The sequence below is a fragment of the Mastomys coucha genome, unplaced genomic scaffold (genome assembly GCF_008632895.1).
Source record: "Mastomys coucha isolate ucsf_1 unplaced genomic scaffold, UCSF_Mcou_1 pScaffold6, whole genome shotgun sequence".
NCBI classification, from domain to species: Eukaryota; Metazoa; Chordata; class Mammalia; order Rodentia; family Muridae; genus Mastomys; species Mastomys coucha.
The window spans coordinates 72301986-72321126 of NW_022196912.1; the positions used below are offsets into that span (position 1 = coordinate 72301986).

Consider the following 19141-nt stretch of genomic DNA (forward strand, 5'->3'; position numbering starts at 1 on the left):
AAAAAAAAAAAAAAAGAAACACCAAACAACTTAATTTTTCCTCACCAAATTTTATTTACCATGCAAATAGTCATTGGGGAGTCATTATGAGAGTACACAGCCCTGTCTCCTCTTCTAAGGGTGCTACCATTCTCCCCCCCCCACCCCCCACATCCGTGTCCCCTCTGTGCTGCTCAATCAAGGAAGAGCTGCTTGAAGCTTGGCTAGAGCCCAGACTCACTGTATACTGATAGGTCTAGCAGGTCAGATGTAAATTTTGTTTTCCTGCAAATGTTTTTGAAGATGCAGTCAATGTGCTGGTTGTACTCAGCTTATCCAACTCCCCTCCTCTCACCAAGCCCAAAATACCTTCTATTGTGAATCTCAGATTCCCTCTGACCTCCCTATGACCACCCTAACACCCCCCACGGAGGGAAATGGTTTCAATAAATAAAGCCTACTGATGGGGTTGAAGGTCAGTTTACACTGGAGCTGGGGCTTCTAAAACCCCTGCAGGTGCTGGAATGGGGATGAGGCAGGTCACCCTCAGAAGAGACCAGGGAAGAACTGAGGGCTGGGGAGTATGTGGGAAGAAGATTCAGGCTGCTGTCTGAGGTTGTGCAGGGGTGAAGTCTGACCTGAGTACCCTGCTGCTAACTCAGGTCTGCTGGGGGGGGGGTGGACAGACCCAGGGCTGGTATTTTCCTCCTCCAAATGAGCCTCTCTGGGTCACTGTGCCTGGATTTGGCAGTGTCTGGTGTGACAAAGCCAGACCTGTTCTTATTTCAGGAATGAGGGACCCTTGTGAACCTGGGAGGGACCAATTGTTGTGGGTGGAGTGAAGTAGGTTGATGAGCTGCACCCATTTGGAAAGGGAAGTCCTAGGAGCCTTGGTACCTTAGGATCTCCCTCCTTCCTGCTGAATATTTAGCGTTGTGGTCCCTGTCTCCTGGTAAATTCCAAGCAAAGGGCCTTCTGCTTCTCCCTTTTCACTGTCACTATCATCAAAGGTAGCAACTGAAGCAAGAGAGAGACTGAAGGCTGGAATCGGACATGAATTCCAATGTAGATTCTGCAGGAGGCTGGCTCCCCCTGAGCTTCACTTTTCCCAGTTGTCAAAATGGGCATATTAGAGTTCACCCCATACCAGCTGAAAGCAGAGCAAACTGAAGACACAAAGGTAGGAGAGAGCGTCACAGAGTTCCAGGGGTACTGGCAGGCTGGGGGTTTGGGCTGTGTGGCAGGTGGGGAGGCCTTGTCATCCGGGTACACCTTTCCTTCTCCCTGCAAGTATTTTGTTTGTGGTGACTAGCCTGGACTATCCCTGTTAGGCACTCCAGTGGCATTCCTGTGTGGAGACTGGACAAGAGGTCCTTCATGTTCCCTGAATCTTCCTTGACTTTGCTCTCCCTCAAGTTGCCAAGGACCTTTTGGGGGGAAAGAGGCCGCAGGGAAGAAGGTATGTGAGAGTCATCTGCCTCTCTGGGCTGAACAGAACTCAACTGGGAAAGTGGAACACATTTTCCCTCCCCTACATGCCCATTCAGAAAGGGGAAGATATTTCTCAAGAGCTGCACTCTAGTCATCTTGGGTTCTAGAAATTGCCATCCCAGGCCAGGATGAAGAGCAGCCAGTGGGGAGTCTCCAGCTGCTTCCTTCCCGAGCTCTTCCCATCACATCACCTGGGCTGTTGAAAGCCCTGGGGGCTTAGATTCAGGGTCACCCCTACAAGAAAAGAGGGCTAGTGGGAGAGAAGCTGGGAGGTACTGGGTTACCACAGGACCTGAACTTAGGGAGACCTGAGATGAGAATACCATTGATCAATTCCTCCTGACTTTCAGCTTGCTCCTCTCCCCTTCCTAAAGGAAGAGTCAGAAGGACCCATTTACTATTCATTTAGAGAAGTACCGCTTAGATATTTTCTAAAATCCCCAAACCCAAGATGTCATTATAACAAGGTATCTTTATTTGCTGTCTTTAAGACTATTTGATTTAAATTCCCTTTAAAAAAAAAAAAAGGTTTCTTCCTAGGAGTGTAAGTCCATCAGAAATGAAACAGGAACACTGGACTCACAGTGGATCTTTCAAATACTAAAGATTATAAATATTACCTTGTGTGTACAAAAGGCTTAGTGGGGTCCTAAAGCTTAATTAAGAAAAACAATACAGTGTGTGGAAAGAACAAATCACAAGAGGGTCTCCTCAGGCATAGACTCATCTGCTGGTGAAGATTCATGAATGATTAACCCCTCCCTCTGAGGGAATTTGGAAAGGCTGGAGTTCAGTTGTGGATGGAGGGGCTCTCATGAATAATGTCACACAAATTTCAGACAGTGCTTGGGTGGGCTAAGAGGGTCCTGTGTGCAGGCTCTAATAAGTTTTTTACTTCTGCTTCGCTGAGTAATCAGAATGGGGACAGATAAAATATTTCCTTTACTGGAGAATAGAAAAACAACACATCTTCAAAGTTTATTAATTTTTCTTGGGTCTGTACTGGGGGAGGTGAATAGAAGACACTGGGCCAGCACACAGAAGTCCCCGGCAGTGATTGCTGGTTAAATGCAGGTTCTGTTTTTACAGCTTACTTGGGGAGAGCTGTTAGTTTTTCTAAGCACAAACCAGGCATTGGTTCTCTAAGCTCAATGTTTAGGCTACAAAGCCAGTACAACTGTCTTACATACCTACCTTCAGAAAAAAGAATGGTTCTGACCTCAAACTCAGTAAAACTTCCACTGCATTACCATGCTTGGAACTATCTAATCAAAGCCCTTTGGAGCATACAGCAGCATACAGGGGAATGCTAGATGTCAGCCCCTACCTCCAAGAAAAATAAACCCTTAATTCTCAGCCAAGTACACCTGCTTACGTGTATCTTTTCTTTTCAATGGGTCGCTTTACTCAGAGGTTTCCCTCTGCTCCATGCTTGCTATTTTTATCTTACCTAAGAACACTGAGATCAGACCAGGCGCCAGACTTCTGAGGCACCCTGGGGAAAAGGTGGCTGGCTTGCTAAGGTCTGTTGTTAGAACTACCTCAGAGTTCAAGATCCAGGGAAGGATTGGTCACCGTCACCGTGGAGTAAGAGTGTGGACCAGTCTAGGGCGGACCTTAGGGAGCAGAAACTGTCTCATCATCTATGTATGCGTTTATTTTCCATGAGGGGTGGAGTGGGGAGGATAGCAATATAGGAAATGTCTGGGCAGAAATTCTTCTGGATGTTACTCCAGGAAGCTTGACCTCAATGACGGATGCTGTGTGGTTTTCCTGTCTTTTGGGCTCCCAGTTGGATTTGGCCAATGAGGTGCGATGGTTATTTCTGTGGCTTTGTCCTTCTGTCCTCTCCTGACTAGGAAGGCTCTTTCAGTTTAGCTCTCATTGTGTCCTGCTAACCCCTAATGTTTGTAGACATCTGGTGACCCTCTCTAATTCCATTCACAGTCATGCGAAGAATTCTTTGACTCTGTCTTTTCCCCATGCTACTTCTTTTTTTCCTTTGAGTAGCCTGCTGTTTCATCTGCAGACCTGACAGGAGAGGAGAGGAAAAGCAGTCTTCAGTTATTTCCCGTGTCATCCTTTCAATATTGTAACTCATAGGGTTTCTACCTGTCCCTTTTCCTGTCCTGAGGTGGAGGCATGGAGCTTCTAGGGCGGCTGTGCTTCGGAAGGCAAGGCTGCCTCTGGGTCTAGCATCAGAGTGAATTTGGAGATAATGTACTTTATACCCATTGCTTGAATTTGGTGAAATGCATTTTATATCTTCACTAAAATAATTTCAGCCCAAACCAAATATTAATACTATCCAAGATCGTTTGACCTTGGCTGAACCGACCTTGCTATCAAGCAAGGACTGAGACTTCTGCTAAGTTGGATTAATATAACCAGACTGTGAACTAAGTCCAGCTTGTAGGAAGCACTCACCATTTACATGCTGAGAAAGACCTAGCTTCTTTGTCCTCTTCATCTCCACAATATTTAGTTCTGTCTGGAGTTCAATTCCTTTCAGGTCCATGACTTGATAACAATTCAGTACTAACTAATGCTAGGTTGGTGACATTATAAGTATTTCTTCATTGTGGAATAGGCTGTTCACACTTTTTTTTTTCCTGAGACAGGGTTTCTCTGTGTAGGCCTGGCTGTCCTGGAACTCACTCTATAGACTAGGCTGGCCTTGAACTCAGAAATCCTCCTGCCTCTGCCTCCCAAGTGCTGGGATCAAAGGCGTGCACCACCACTGCCCAGCTTGTTCACTTTTTTTTCTCCTTGAAAAAATTTGAGCAATGGTCTACTTCTCATCTACAAGATTATTTTATGGTGCTAGGAATTGACCCTAGAGACTTGTGTATGCTAGATAAATGCTCTGTCACTGCCTCGTTGACTCATCTGTGATTTCGTTTGTGCCATAAACGTCATAGATTTTCACCAGATTCTTATTTGCATCATAATTTTGTTTGTTTAACTACATAGCATTAGAACCTCATGGTTTCTGTGGCTTACGTTTACAGTCTTCACTGCACAAATCAAAATATTTCATCCAGTTGGATTTTTTCCTTTTTTTTTTGAGACAGGGTTTCTCTGTATAGCCCTGGCTGTCCTGGAACTCTGTAGACCAGGCTGGCCTTGAACTCTGAAATCTGCCTTCCTCTGCCTCCCAAGTGCTGGGATTAAAGGCGTGTGCCACCACCACTGCCCTGCATTTTCCAAGTCTTTTAAACTTTGGGCAGACTCTGATTATGCAGACCCTTGCATTCTGCCTGGAGAACTGCGTGTGGCCTTCCTTCTGCTCAAACGTACGAGACCATGGGGGCCATATCTACCCATAGCATAATAAAACAATACATTTAGTCCAACCTCTAAGGCCCCCATAGTCTATAGCACTCTCAACAATGTTGAAAGTCCAAAGTTATAGGTCTCTTCTGAGATTCATCCAATCACTTCACTGTAATCCCCAAAGCAAGACAGGAAACCTGCTGGGCAAACTCCAAACTCTGCATCTCCATGTCTGATGTCAAGGTGGTCTTCTGATCTCCAATTCCTTCTTCATCTTTGTTGACTGCAACAGACTTCTTTCTCCTGGGCTGGTTCCACTGTCTATTAGCAGCTTTTCTCAGAAGATAGTCACATCTCTGGCATCTCAAACATTTTGGGGTTTCCAAGGCAACTTCAGTGTTACAGCTTCTTGTTTTAATGTCTGGGATGCACATGTGATCTTGTGGGCTCCTTCAAGGGGTTGGCATTATTTCTTCAGCTCTGTCCTTTGTAGCACTCTAAGCTCAAGTTGATACACTCCACTGCTACTGCTGTTCTTGGTGATCATCCTATGGTACTGGCATCTCCAATACATTTGGGTCTTCTGAGGCAACTAGGCTTCACCAATAGCCTCTCATAGGCTCTCTTCTTAGTGCAAAGCCTCAACTCCTTTGCATGACTCCTTCAGTTCTGGGCTGTCAATTGCTACTGGGGCTATACCTTCACCAATGGCCTTCCATGGCCTCTCACAGTGCCAAGCCTCAGCTGCTCTTCATGACCCCTTCATGTCTTCAAAACCAGTACCACCTGGATGACTCTTACAGATTACCAAGCAGCAGGAGGTACAACCTTGGCTATCTCTGGAAGACAGATTCTTTGTGCTCTCAGAACACATTTCCCAGAAGATTTCACCTCATTGATGCTGGTCTCTTCTTAATTACCATTAATTTCTTAGCTCCAGCTAACCCGTATCAATTTTCCCAGTAGTCCCTCTAAAGCCAGAGCCAAATGGCTGAAACTGCCAAATTCTGCTGCTTGCTGGGGCTAGAACAACCCCCTCCCCAACCCCCACATGTTCTATTACTTTATCACTTTCTGTTTTCCAACTCCTTCACTGCCTAAGCTTGGCTGTCCTGGAACTTGTTCTGTAGATTGACCTTGAACTCAGAGATCTGCATGGCTCTGTCTCTTGAATGCTGGGATTAAAGGTGTGCACTACCACACCTGGACTTAAGCTTTTCTTCATCTAGAACCTTCTCTGTCCTAGGCTGGCCTTGAACTCAGAGAACTGCTTGCCTTTGCCTCCTGGGGTTAAAGGCTTGTACTGCCATGCCTGGACCTACATTTAGCTAAGTGGGATCTTACCCCAAGGTCACACTCTCTTACTTCAATTTAATATATGTGAACCCAGGAGTCAGCTCTGTTTCACTTCTTGGTGACCCTTTATATTTTTCCTTTGTAAGCTTGCTCTTCACGAGCAAGAAGACTGGCATCCAGGCAGCTAGGATGAGGGTCTCAAAGCCCATGGTAACACACCTACTCCAGGAAGGTTACACCTCCTAATAGTGCCACTCCCTGGGCCAAGCACATACAAAACATCATGTGAGTTACCATTACTTCCTGTGAATGAACCAGAGGTGACTCCAAAAGTCATGACAAGAGAACTAGTGGGTGGACATTGGTGAGTCAAAAGGATTCAGTAATATCATATAATTTCATTGCCTGCTTGAATAATTTTATTCTGCTCTGCTGAGTCAAATTCCTTCTCTTTTAGATAAATCCACATTTATTTTAGTTTGAAATACCACAGAGTGAGTATGAAATGGCTTTGGATTTTAGATCAATAACCAACATCACTGTGGTTGTTTAAATGAGAATGGCTCCCATAGGCTCAGATATTTGAATGCTTGGTTCCCAGTTGGTAGAACTGTTTTAGAAGGTACTCCTTGTTGCAGGTGTGACCCTGGAAGTGGGCTTTGGGGTTTCAAAAGCCCAGGCTAGACCTAGTGTCTCTCTCTGTGTCGCTTCCTGTCTCTCTGTCTCTTTCTGTCTCTGTCTCGGTCTCTCTTTCTCTGCCTCTAACCTGTAGATGAGATATAAACTCTCAGCTACTTCTCCAGAGCCATGCCTGCCTGCCTGTGGTCATGTTGCCCACCATGATGGTCATGGCTTCACCCTCAGAAATTGTAAGCAAGCCCTTAAGTAAATGCTTTCTTTTATAAGTTGCCTTGACCATGATATCTTTTCAGCAGTATAAAAGTAATGATGACAAAATAATTAACTCTCCTACCTTTCTGTCCATTTTTCTTTTGGTAAAAGTGGACCTAGAATAGGCATTCCTAGCACAGGACCAGCTAAGGACTCCAGTGAAACTTTTGTCTCTTTGAACATCAATGCCTTACTTATTAAGTAAAAATAATAGTACTTAGCTCATGGATTGTGTTTTCTTATGGTCTGACCACCTAAATACTTGGGAGGCATGGAAACTGAGATGGTAAGCACGGGGAGGTGCTTTGCTGCTGTCGTAAAGGAGCTATATCACACCCACAGTGAAACCGTCCTCACGGAGCTTTCCTAGGGCATTTGGACTCATGCGACCAGTGTGATGGAGCCTCGGGGATGCTGAGCCATTTTCTGCAGTGCTTTCCATTTGTGAGCATTCAGCAATCATTTTGAATGTGTCCTCTGAGGGAGTGAAACAAACCTGCAAGGTAAAATTATTATCCTGTCGTATAGGCGAGGATGAAGAGACACACAGCCTACTTTTATGAAATGGAGGTTCCTCTCCCAAGTCCCGGGAATGCCAGAGAACACTTTCGTGATTGAGTAGTTTCTGGGCTTGATTCATGTAGTTATATCGGACAGAGCATTCATCTCTCCTAGCATCTGCTAACTTGGTATAGCCTCCTTCCAGGGTCTGGAACTTCATCAAGGATCTTTAGAAGTGCTTATCTGGGATGATTTTGAAGTCACCTGAGCATTTGGACTGGGCAAGTTGGTAGAGAGTAGAAGGGTAATAAGGATTTGAGAATCTAAATGGCAGGAATTAAACAAAGCACTTCCATTCACACTGTTGAATTGCCTTTTCTTATTCTTTTTCTTCCTTTAAAAGTAAGTAAAGAAATCAGAATATGAAGCTTATTTAGCACACACACACACCAAAGAGCTACCGACTAATCTAAAAACAGACCATTACAACCCCACTCTCCCCAAGGCTCCCAAGGGACTGCTCATTTATTTGAAGTCACTTTCTCTCCCCCAAGATGACCACTGTCTTAGGGATTTAATTGCTGTGATGAAACACCACAATCAAATCGATTTGGGAGGAAAGGGTTCATTTGGTTTACTCTTCCACATCACTGATCATCATAAAAGGAAGTCAGGACATCAGCTCAAACAGGGCAGGAACCTGGGGACAGGCGCTGATGCAGAGGCCATGGAGGAGTGCTGCTTACTGACCTCCTCATCCTGGCATGTTCAGCCTTCTTTCTTATAGAACCCAGGACTACCAGCCCAAGTGCCACCCTTCCATATTAAACACTAATTAAGAAAATGCCCTAGGGGCTGGAGAGATGGCTCAATGGTTAAGAGCACTGACTGCTCTTCCAGAGGTCCTGAGTTCAATTCCCAGCAACCACAGGGTGGCCCACAACCATCTGTCATGGGATCTGATGCTCTCTTCTGATGTGTCTGAAGATAGCTACAGTGTATTCACATACATAAAATAAAATAAATATTTTAAAAAAGAAAATGCTAGATAATGCTACATAACTTATAAGAAAAAAAGACAAAGAAAATGCTCTACAGGCTGCAACCAGTCCTATCTCTTGAAGGCTTTTCTCAACTGAGCCTTCTTCCTCTCCAGTGACTCTAGCTTTTGTCAGGTAGACATAAAACTAGCCAGCACAGTGACTATTCAGGCTTCTGTAGAGACTACTTTTTTTTGTGTGTGTGTGTGGTTATTTGTAATATGTCAATTGAATGTGCATCTGTAAGTGGCTGTTTATGCTGATCTGGAATTTAAGCTCTATGTAATGGACTCAGACAGATAATATGATATACTTTCTTTGCCCCACATTGAATGTGTGAGAGATTCTGTGTTGATGTCCCCCAATGTGGAACTTGATTCATTTCTTTGTATAAGCTGTTGCGATTTATAACCACACATTTGCTTTTAATGAACATTTGAATTTTTAGCCAGATAGACAAAATGGCTAAGTTTTTAAAAATTCAAGTATAAATGATAACAAATTGTTCTTTTCCTAAAATAAATCTATATATTCTGTATGTGTCTCTTGCTGTACTTAGCAAAGCTGGTGGACATTAGGCATGTGTGCATTTAACTTTAATAGATAAGGCCAATTGTTTCTTAGATCACATCGGAAAGACTGAATATTGCAGAATTTAAGATTATTCTCTGTGTCCCAGAAACTTGAATCTTATGCCTCTCAGAATTCAAATCTCTTTAGAGCTGAGCTCAGGGTGAGCAACATGGCAGGCCACTGACAGATTATATAGACATACTCCTTTAAAAACAAATGATTGTATGTCTGTATAAGGAAAGGTGTTATAAATGGTTCATTAAGCTGGGCTGTTGGCCATTCTGGGAAAAGCAGCTGTTGTAGGTGATGTGTGACCAGGTTTCCTCTTGGGACCCGTTTCTACCATCCATTGAACGGAGACTTCTCATGAAGGGGGTTTAAGCTGCTGGAACCAGGGCCTGGAACTGATTTCTGGACACTAAGTCTTAGGCGATCCACTGTGTCAGGGGTTGAGAGTGGAGCATGTGCAGAGCTCAGGAGTTGAAGCCAGAACCTCCTCGAGGCAAGGCTTGTTGCTAAGCAACAAGGGAGCCGGTCCTTTCTTCCCTATTTAGCTGGTAGAGCCTGTCTGGGCTTCCTTGGGTGTTGGCAGTTGCTGGGGTATCTGGTCCATCAGCAGCAGCTGGGAGAAGTTCTGGACCTCCTGAACCAGCCAGGTAAGCAGAGGCTTTGGACTCTAGAGACACTCTGATAATTGGCTGAGCCAGTGTTCCCGCTCTCTCATCCACTTTGGTGAGTTCCAGCTTCACAAAGGTGTCAAATACAGACTGATCGAGGCTGGAGTAGTCGATGGGTTTCTGTAGGCTATAAACTTGCGCTAAAGGGACATTTCTTTGGGTGAAACGGGCATGGATTGAAGAGGAGCTAGAGAACTTCCAGTAGAGGTAGGTAGACTAGGCTTCTGGGAACCGCGAAAGGGGAAACGAGGGTGAGGAATCAAGATAGCTGTGGGGAGGGTAACAGTTCAGAGTGCAGGGAATTAATGTCATCGCTGACCATCTCGGCCACCCTGAGCCAGGACAGCTTGTTTTGGAGAAACCTTAACCACAATTAGGTGAGAATGCGCAGTGGAGGCTGTCTAGCTCAGAGTAGAGAACTGCTGGTCTTGAGTTTGGGAGTGAACGAGATACTACGAGCTTACTGTAAGGGCTGTTTGTGACTGAAGACTTTGGATAAAGTGAATCTTTTTGCTGATTTGTGTTAGATGAACTTAAAGCATTCAAATATGAACGTTTATGACTTGCTCTTTTCCTGTTTACACCTTTGAGTAGTGGTGTGAGTTATAAGCAGTAAAGCTGCACAAAGGTAGAGTCTACCCGCTGTCAAGTACACACAGGTATACAGTTTAAGGAATTTTGACAGATATGCACCTTTGAAACAACTGCTACAATCGAGATAACGGAATCTTGCCCCCTTTCCGTTCACCCTGCCATCCACACCTGCTCTCACCCCTCTCCCTCCCGGCAGCCCCTGAGGTCTGCTGGGTGACACTGCAGAGGTGGCTGTGTGCTCTATAGTGTTAAGGAGATAGTATGTTCACTTTTGTCTGGCTTCATTGACTCAGGATGGTGGCTTGTCTAGGCTCTTTTCCCAATGACCTAGTTTACTGTAGTAATATGGCTTTTGCTTCTTTGTGCTTCTGTTTAAGACAGGGTCTCACTATATAGCCTGGACTAACCTGAGTGTCACTCTCCCTGCCCCCTGTCTTCGTCTCTCAGGGACATGCTTCATGGGCATGTTCCGTCATGCTTGGCCCTGTAGTAAGTTTTGGAACAGGATACTGTAAATTGTCTAGATTTGTCTTTCCTTTTGAAATTATTTGGATGATTTTAGGGTATTTGAAAATATTTTAGAATTAGCTTGTTATTTCTGCTAAAAACGTCTGCTGGGGATTTATTTTTTGCAGTCTGTAGATAAGGAGCCAACATAGCCTGCTACAATCTCCAGAGAATAAATGGGACAGTTTGATAAGTACTGTCAGAATAGGTGGCTGGCGGCCAAGCATTTCAAGCTTAGTATCAAAGCAAAATAGAAATTGTTGCAAAGCAGAAAAAAACAAAAGATCTGGAGTCCTTCCTGGAGGGGTTGGTATGAGAGAGGAGTTCTCCCCTTCCAGAGACAGGAAGTGACCAGGTGACAGACAACTTCAGAAATTCTCTACTCTATTCTCAATAATAGATGTTTTAAAGGGAGGAAGGAAAAGAAAAAAAGAGGGAAGAAGGGAGACAGTTTGGGATGTAAATGAAAAAAAAAATCTCTGCCAGCATTCTGCCTGAGAAGCAACAAACAGCCATTAGAAACAATCAAGCAAATAAACAAACAGAGCCACAGTGAGAAACTAGCTTAACAAATCCACATTGGCCCCAGGCCCCCAGCGCACTGCACTCTTAGGAAACTCAGAGCAAGTGTCACTATTACACTCTAAAACCTGACCAGAATACCTCTAAATTATGGGGAAGAAACTGTGCAGTATTCAGTGAGGCAGAAACCTGGATGGAGCCAGCATCTTTTGGAGAACATAGATATAGGTTCCCGGTCACCTGACACCAGAAAGAATTGCCTAGTGGGTATGAAATAATGGTTCAGATTTCCACTTTAAATCTGTAAAGAAAGATAGTTCCAGTGTTTGTGACCCAGCCTTGCAAAGGACCCCCTACCTACCATGGAGAACAGCAATCCCAACCCAATATTTTTTTTTTAAAAAAAAATTATTTATTTTATGTATACGAGTACACTGTAGCTGTCTTCAGACACATCAGAAGAGGGCATCCGATCCCATTACAGATGGTTGTGAGCCGCCATGTGGTTGCTGGGAATTGAACTCTGGATCTCTATAAGAGCAGTCAGTGCTCTTAACCGATGAGCCATCTCTCCAGCAACCCAACCCAATATATTGAATGACAGCCAGGAAACATCTGTACAAAGAACTGCCCAGGGGTGTGACTGGCATCTGGGGGCCGCAGAGGAACAGGCAGGGTTGTGGCTGGAGCAGCAAGGAGCAGAGCATTCAGATGGTGTCCCTCCACCCAGCTCTCCCCTCTGCAGTTATTCATCTTCTATCTATACTCATTGCTAGTGTTTCGGGCTAGCTCTGTCTCGTCCTGTTCTCCTAGTACCTCCGCCCCTTCTTTACCTTTTCACTATTCGCACATTCATTCTTTACTTTCCTCATTTGATATGCTTTTCTCCAGAACATGAGCTAGCTTGGTTTATGGTGTCCACGTGTTGAGGATGTCTCACAGCTGGGATTGTTTTAGGCTACTTGATTGCATTTCCAAACCTCCTACTCATTATTCGACCTTCAGTCAAAGTTACCTCATCTCTCCTTTTTTTTCCCCTACTGTTTTCCACCTTTTGTTTATTTCTCCTATTCTCTACTCATCTCTTACTCTTTTTCCTTCACACTCCTACTTTAGAACATTGGTTCCCAATCTTCCCAATGCTGCGTGGCTCTTTAACATAATTCTTTATGTTATGGTGACACCCGAGACCATTAAGTTATTTCATTGCTACTTCATAACTGTAATTTGCTCCTGTTGTGCATTGGAATATCAGTGTCTGTGTTTTCTGAGGGTCTTAGGCGGTCCCCGTGAAAGGGTCATTCAATCCCCAAAGATGTTTTGACCCACAGGTTCAAGCCACTGCCTTAGACTCTTATTGTGCAAGGTTCTGTCATTCTTCTTGACTTCTTAAAATGGTGAGTGCTTAAGAGGGGATTGTTTTGATTTGAGTAACACTGGATTTATATGGAGGCCCCAATTTTTGATAGTATTCTACTCTTAGGGGAGTACTAGGAATGGAATTTGGCATCCTAGTCTGACATCCTGACAAAGGATGGCAGAGAGGTGATGCCTCAACCTTACCTCAACATAATCTGTCTTGAGCACTGCATCCAGTGTCACTAAAATAATTATAATTTAAAATATTCATTCAGTGGTAAACTCCAGGTGTGCAAGTCTCAATACAAAACACACACACACACACACACCAATCCCCCTCCAAAAAAGCAAAAAACAAAACAAAACAAAACAAAACAAACAAGCAAAAACCAAGGTAATCTGATTGCTCCAGAAATTACCAATCCCAATTAAATGGCCTCCCAAGGAAAGAAAAGTAAATGACATCCCAGACAAGGAATTCAAAAGACTGATTATAAATATGTTCAAAGAAATCAAAAAGGACACAAACACCTAAATAAATCCCAAGATAACAAAAAAGGCTGACTGAAGTAAGGAAGTCAATATAGGATATGAAAGTAGAATTCAATAAAGAGATAAAAATAGTAAAGCAAACAAACTGGAAATGAAAAATTCAAGAAGTTAAATAAAAACCTCTGGATCTATGGGGAGACAGACTATCAGGGCTTGAAAACAACATATGGGAGATGAAGCATTCAGTTAACTATGAAGATAAATTAATAAAACTGTATGAATGAAACATGTGAGACCTATAAGGCATCATGGAAATCAACCCGTGATTCATGCCCTGTGATTCTTTCTGAGAGACTTGAATTCATGCCTATGCACTCCAGGTAGGGCACTGTAGACCAAAGAAATGTTTCCACTGCAGCCTTGTTTAGTGAGCCAGTGAGTTTACCAGGGTTGCTTACAGGAAACCTGATGACTCAAGGGCAGTTGAGTCATGGAGAAGCCTATTCTGCATGGGCAATGACCCATGAAAGTTGCATCCCTGGGGCTCCCTGTGCAACTCACAGGCAGTGGAAGGGTTCTTCTCTCCCAGGTGTTACTGCTTGTATCACAGAGGGCAGGAGCCTTGGGATCTTGCATGTTCCATCAGTTCTGAGACCTGTAGGCTTCTGTTTACTTCCTAAGCCTTATGAGCTTCCTTTTCTCCTTCCAAGAGGGAACATTACAATTTGGATGAAATTGCTACACAGTACACTGACTTAGAAGAACAACAATTTCATGTTAAAGGCTTAGAAGACGTTTTCAATAAAATGTAATAGCAGAATATTGCTCAGATCTAGAGGAAGAGATCCCTATTCAGGCAACATGTAGAAAACATAGACAAAACCAGGAAAGAGCCTTCCCACATAATACTGAAATTAAAATAATAAATATACAGAACAAAGAAAATATACCCAAACTTGCAAAGTAAGAAACATCAAGTCATATATAAAATGTGAGGCATGGGAGAGATCATATTCATAAGAGATTTCTCATCTTGATTGATTTTCAAGCTCAGAAAGTAAACAACAGCCAACCCAGCTTACTATACCCAATACAACTGTCATAATTTAAGGAGTAGTTAAAAAAATCTAAAGTAAAAAAAAAAAAAATGAAAAAGAAAAAGAAATCCATAACCCTTAAGCTAGCTGTATAGAATATATGTGAAAAGAACCTTTGTTCTGCAAGAAAGGTAAACACTTGTGTCTATGATGCTACAGTAAAGAACAAACTGTCTTCCAGCCACAGGTAAGCAAATGATAGAAATAAAAACACCAGCTACCACAAAACAACAAAATGACAAGGAACATAATGTACATCTTTCAAGAACAACTCTGAATATCAGTGATGTCTATTCTCCACTTGAAAGACAAAGAGTTACAGATTGGTTTAAAAGACAGGACCCATCTATTTGTGCCTCAAGGAAATGAGCCTTACCTTGGAAGGCAGATGCAACCTTATGTCAAAAGATGTGTTTCAAGCAAATGGAATGAGGAAGCAAGCAGGTGTCACCATCCTAATATCTGATAACACAGTCTTGAAATAGAAGTGGTGTATTTATAGAAGTCTTGAAAGTTAACAACTGTCAACCATGATACCTAGCAAGGTTATTTTAATGGAGAAATTTATGGGTAAATAAGATAATTGAAGACAAACACAAGTTAATGCAACAATAAGTTACTGTAGAAAATTATTAAAGGAAAACTACAAACAGAATTAAAAAAGGTTTCATCCACAAGAATACAGGTATTGTCTTAGTTAGAGTTACTATTACTGTGATGAAACACCATGATCAAAAAGCAAGTTGTGAGGAAAGGGTTTATCTGGTTTACACTTCCTTATCACAATTCATCAGCAAAGAAAATCAGGATAGGAACTCAAACAGCACAGGCACATGGAGGCAAGATCTGATGCAGAAGCTTTGGAGAGGTATTGCTTATTGGCTTGCTCCTCATGGTTGCTCAGTCTGCTTTCTTATAGAATCCAGGACTACCAGCCCAGGGATATCACCACCTACAGTGGTCTGGTCCCTTCCCCATCAATCACTAGTTAAGAAAATACTCTACAGGCTTGCATGCTTACAGCCTGATCTTAACATAAAACTAGCCAGCACAACAGGAAAGAATGCATTTCTTGAAGGGAAGAGATCAACAGAGAACTAAGAATCGGTCATCTTCAATGCCACAAATCTACAAAAATCCTTTATCAGCAGGAGAGGGAGAAAAGATCTCCTAATAGACAGGTGGACCAGGAAAATGATCAACAAAATCATCAGAAAGCACAAAAAGTTATCAATAATAACCTAAAATATAAATGGTCTTAATTCACCAACTGTAGACACAGGCTGGCTGGCTGACTGGATCCAACTACGTTTTGTCACCAAGAAACTCACAAAACTAGGGAAGACATCCAAAATACAAGGGTCAGAGTTGGAAGTAAACCCATCAAGCAAATGGAACCTGCAAACAAGATGGATTAGCCATCCTTATATCTGATAAAGTAGACTTCAAACCAAAGGCAGTCAGATGAGACATAGAAGGCCACTACATATTAATAAAGGGACAGTTTGTCCAGAGGATACATCTACTGTAAATATGTTTGCACTGAATCTTAGGCACCCTGGCTTTATAAAGCACACAAAAGGACATAAAAAATCATATTTGTCCTGATGCAATAATAACTGAGAGACCTCAGCACACTCTACTCCCTCATCTAGGTAGAACTTCCAAACTAAAAATCAGCAAGGAAACATCAAAGCTAGATTGACACACCATATACAGAATATTCCACTTCTGATAGGGATCACACATTCTTAGCAGTGCTTAGAACCTTCTCTAAAAATTAGTCAAATTATTGGCTACAAATAGTCTTTACAAATACAAAAATTGTGGTAATTTCCTCATCTTACCAAACAATAACCGATTAAAGGATAAATTAATAAATAGTAAGACCTACCCCAGAAAATACACATGTATTTGGAGACTGAATACTACATAAAATTATTATTATGTACGATTTTTTTTTCTAAGAAATTATCCCTTCATTCAAGGCTGCTGAACCACCTCACCGCCCTTCATGTATGATGTGTGTGTGTGTGTGTGTGTGTGTGTGTGTGTGTGTGCATGTACAAACATGTGTTCTAAGTTTGATTTTAAGAGGTGGTTCTGTCTTCATCAAGACTTCAAATATTATGGACAATGTAGAAAGAAGGAAGAAGTTATCTCATTCTCAGACTTATTCATATGTTAGAATATATTCTTTCATACCTTCAAGGAAATTCTGATGAAAGCACAAATAGGTCTTCTATTTACCACTGAGTTTTCAAAAGCAACCCTGTTTTCAGAGAATTTTTGTTTTTCTTGTTGGAGTTGGAGTTTTGCCAGCTGAGATAAGCTGTCCGGGACTTAGGCATTTCTGATGGAACTTTAGTAGAAGTCGTTAGAAGTTGACAGTGCCATGAATTTAGGAAATAGAGATGATATTCAGCTATGGGCCTAAGAGAGAGCCTGAATCCCAAATCTTGCTCTTAGTCACATCCCCCACCCAGGCGTCCTGACTACATTAAAGAGACAAGACAAACAAACCCGGTGCAAGCTGGGGCTTTGGCCAAGTGTAGCTCTGTGAGGAGCGAGGCCCAGGGCTTTGGCCAAGTGTAGCTCTGTGAGGAGCGAGGCCCAACGTGCAGGCCTCCTTTCCTTGTGCTTCAGGGCTTTACACACGTGGGCCCAGGTCACCGTGGGAGTGCTTGGTGTAGTTTTACTTCACTTAGAGTCTGGAGCATAATACTGAATGTGGGATCACACACCTGTAATCCCAGTGCTTGGCAAGCAGAGGCAGGAGGACCATCGGAAGGCCAGCCTATATTCACAGAAATTTCCAGGTGTCTCGGGGCTGTATTGAAAGAGCTTTTCTCAAAGGGGGAAAAAAACCCAAAAAACCAAAAGCCAAAAACCACCACCACCAACAACAAAACCACACACCCCACCCCCTCCTGCAAATGGGTTTGGAGTAGTTTGGCTTTTCTGTCCCAATAGGAGAAGTGAAAATAATCCTAAGAACCAGAGTTCAGCTTGCTTGCGTCAAGGTATAGAGTTCACCACAGGAAGCACAGGAAGCACAGGAGCCTGTTGCACCTAGAGAGTCTAACTAGTTCTGGCCAGAGTTTCTTCCTGATACCTCACCTGGCCTGGTAGGAAAGGAGCAAAGGCTGGATATTGGCCCCTCTGCTGCCTACTGCTTTGAACTTCCAGTACAAGAGACAGGAAAAAGGATGCACTTCCAAACTTGGGAAGAGCAGGACAGTGGAATCATTGCTTGCTTTCCAAAGATTTTAAGCACACTCTGTGCCACCTCAAACTGCTGTAGTAGATTTGGCTAGCATGGATTATGAGCAGAAAATTCAACCCCTCCCTGCATCTCTTTACTTGGGGACAACTGTATTACTTTTCTTTGGGAGTCTCCAAACTAGAACCAGCCTGTCTTTGCAAATTGCCCTCGAGAAAGAGAAAGCATTTTAATTTCCGGGAGGCTGAATCTTTAAAAAGTGATTTCCTTACTTGGTGGTGTTAGGAGTGGATGGGGAAATACAGGCAACACACCCTGATAGTCGATCCAATAAGCCGTAGGATACCACCCAACTGGAGAGCCAGACTGGGAGCTCCCATCCATTTAATCTGCAAGTCCTAATTCCTACTCATTTATATATATATATACATATACATATGTATATATGTGTGCGTATATATATACACACATAAACATTTTTATATATGTATATATATAATAACATATGTATATGTAACTTCCAGTACAAGAGACAGGAAAAAAATATATATATATGCCATTATAAGAAGAAAACCCTTTTCTATTCAGCTTTCAAGGGGATGTACATGGCAGTTTTAAACAATGGACATTTGTTTAAGTTTCAGGAACAAACTAAGGGCCCAGAAGTTGGGAAGGGCACCCAGAACAGGAAGTGCGAAGGGGGAAGTACACAGGACTGTGAAGCCAGTCTCTCACCAGGTGTCACAGCACCTCTCTTCTGTGCTTCCTGCCACTTAATGCTTTTTAGCCACTTGCAGCTGGTCACCCTCTGAGCACATTGTCACCTGTGCAAACAATGAGAGCAGAAGGACTGTGAGGAGTTTTAAAGGAGGAAACTTCCTTAAAGCCACTAGAACCCATTTCTAATGCTCATATGTCATAGGTTAGGTAACAGACAACAGACAGATTTTATTCTCTTCTACTCCCCACTTTGAGACAAGGTCTCATTTTGTAGAGCAGGCTGGCCTAAGATTCAACAGAGATGTGCCTGCCTCTGCGTCCCAGGAGCCAGGATCAAAGGTATGTGCCAGTCACCACACCTTTTAATTTTCACTCCGTAATATGAACCTCTAGTGTACACAGAGCTGAACTGTCTGTAGGACCAGTGTCTATTGGTGCAGAAAGAAAGCTTAGTTCCCAGACGAGAGCTCTGTCCCATTGCAAAGGTCTTCAGTTTAGGAATCAACAAGGTGTGTTTCAGAAATGGATAAACAGGGCCATTTTTTCATATTTTCCAAGCTAGATAGTAAATGACTTCTACTAGGAAAACATCTATTTTTTATATTGATATGAGTCTAATCAATAGTGGTAAGCAAATAAATGCTTAATATTTAATTATTCCATATCTTAAGTAGATCTTGACTTACTTTTGGTAAATCAAGGTACAATTATTTCCCAAGTAGTCAACCAATGGCCCTGGCATAATGTATTGAACGCATTTACCTTCTATTATTAATCAAATTCTGCCTTTATAATATTCATCAATCAAATTCTGCCTTTATAATATACTTCATATCATCTCAAAAAATTCTTTCTCAGTCTACCTACTGATTCTATCAGCAGTGTTTGAGTTCCAAGGAGTCT

General features: G+C 42.7%; 1 protein-coding gene across 1 annotated transcript in view; it reads left to right on the forward strand.

The window, feature by feature from the left end:
- Positions 1-9579: 9579 nt before the first annotated feature.
- The window catches only part of Ttc6 (tetratricopeptide repeat domain 6), a 189523-nt gene continuing 179961 nt past the window's right edge, over positions 9580-19141 (forward strand). The window contains exon 1 of the mRNA XM_031356246.1: positions 9580-9703. The gene's annotated coding sequence lies outside the window, so the exon portion shown is untranslated. The remainder of the gene's footprint in view (positions 9704-19141) is intronic.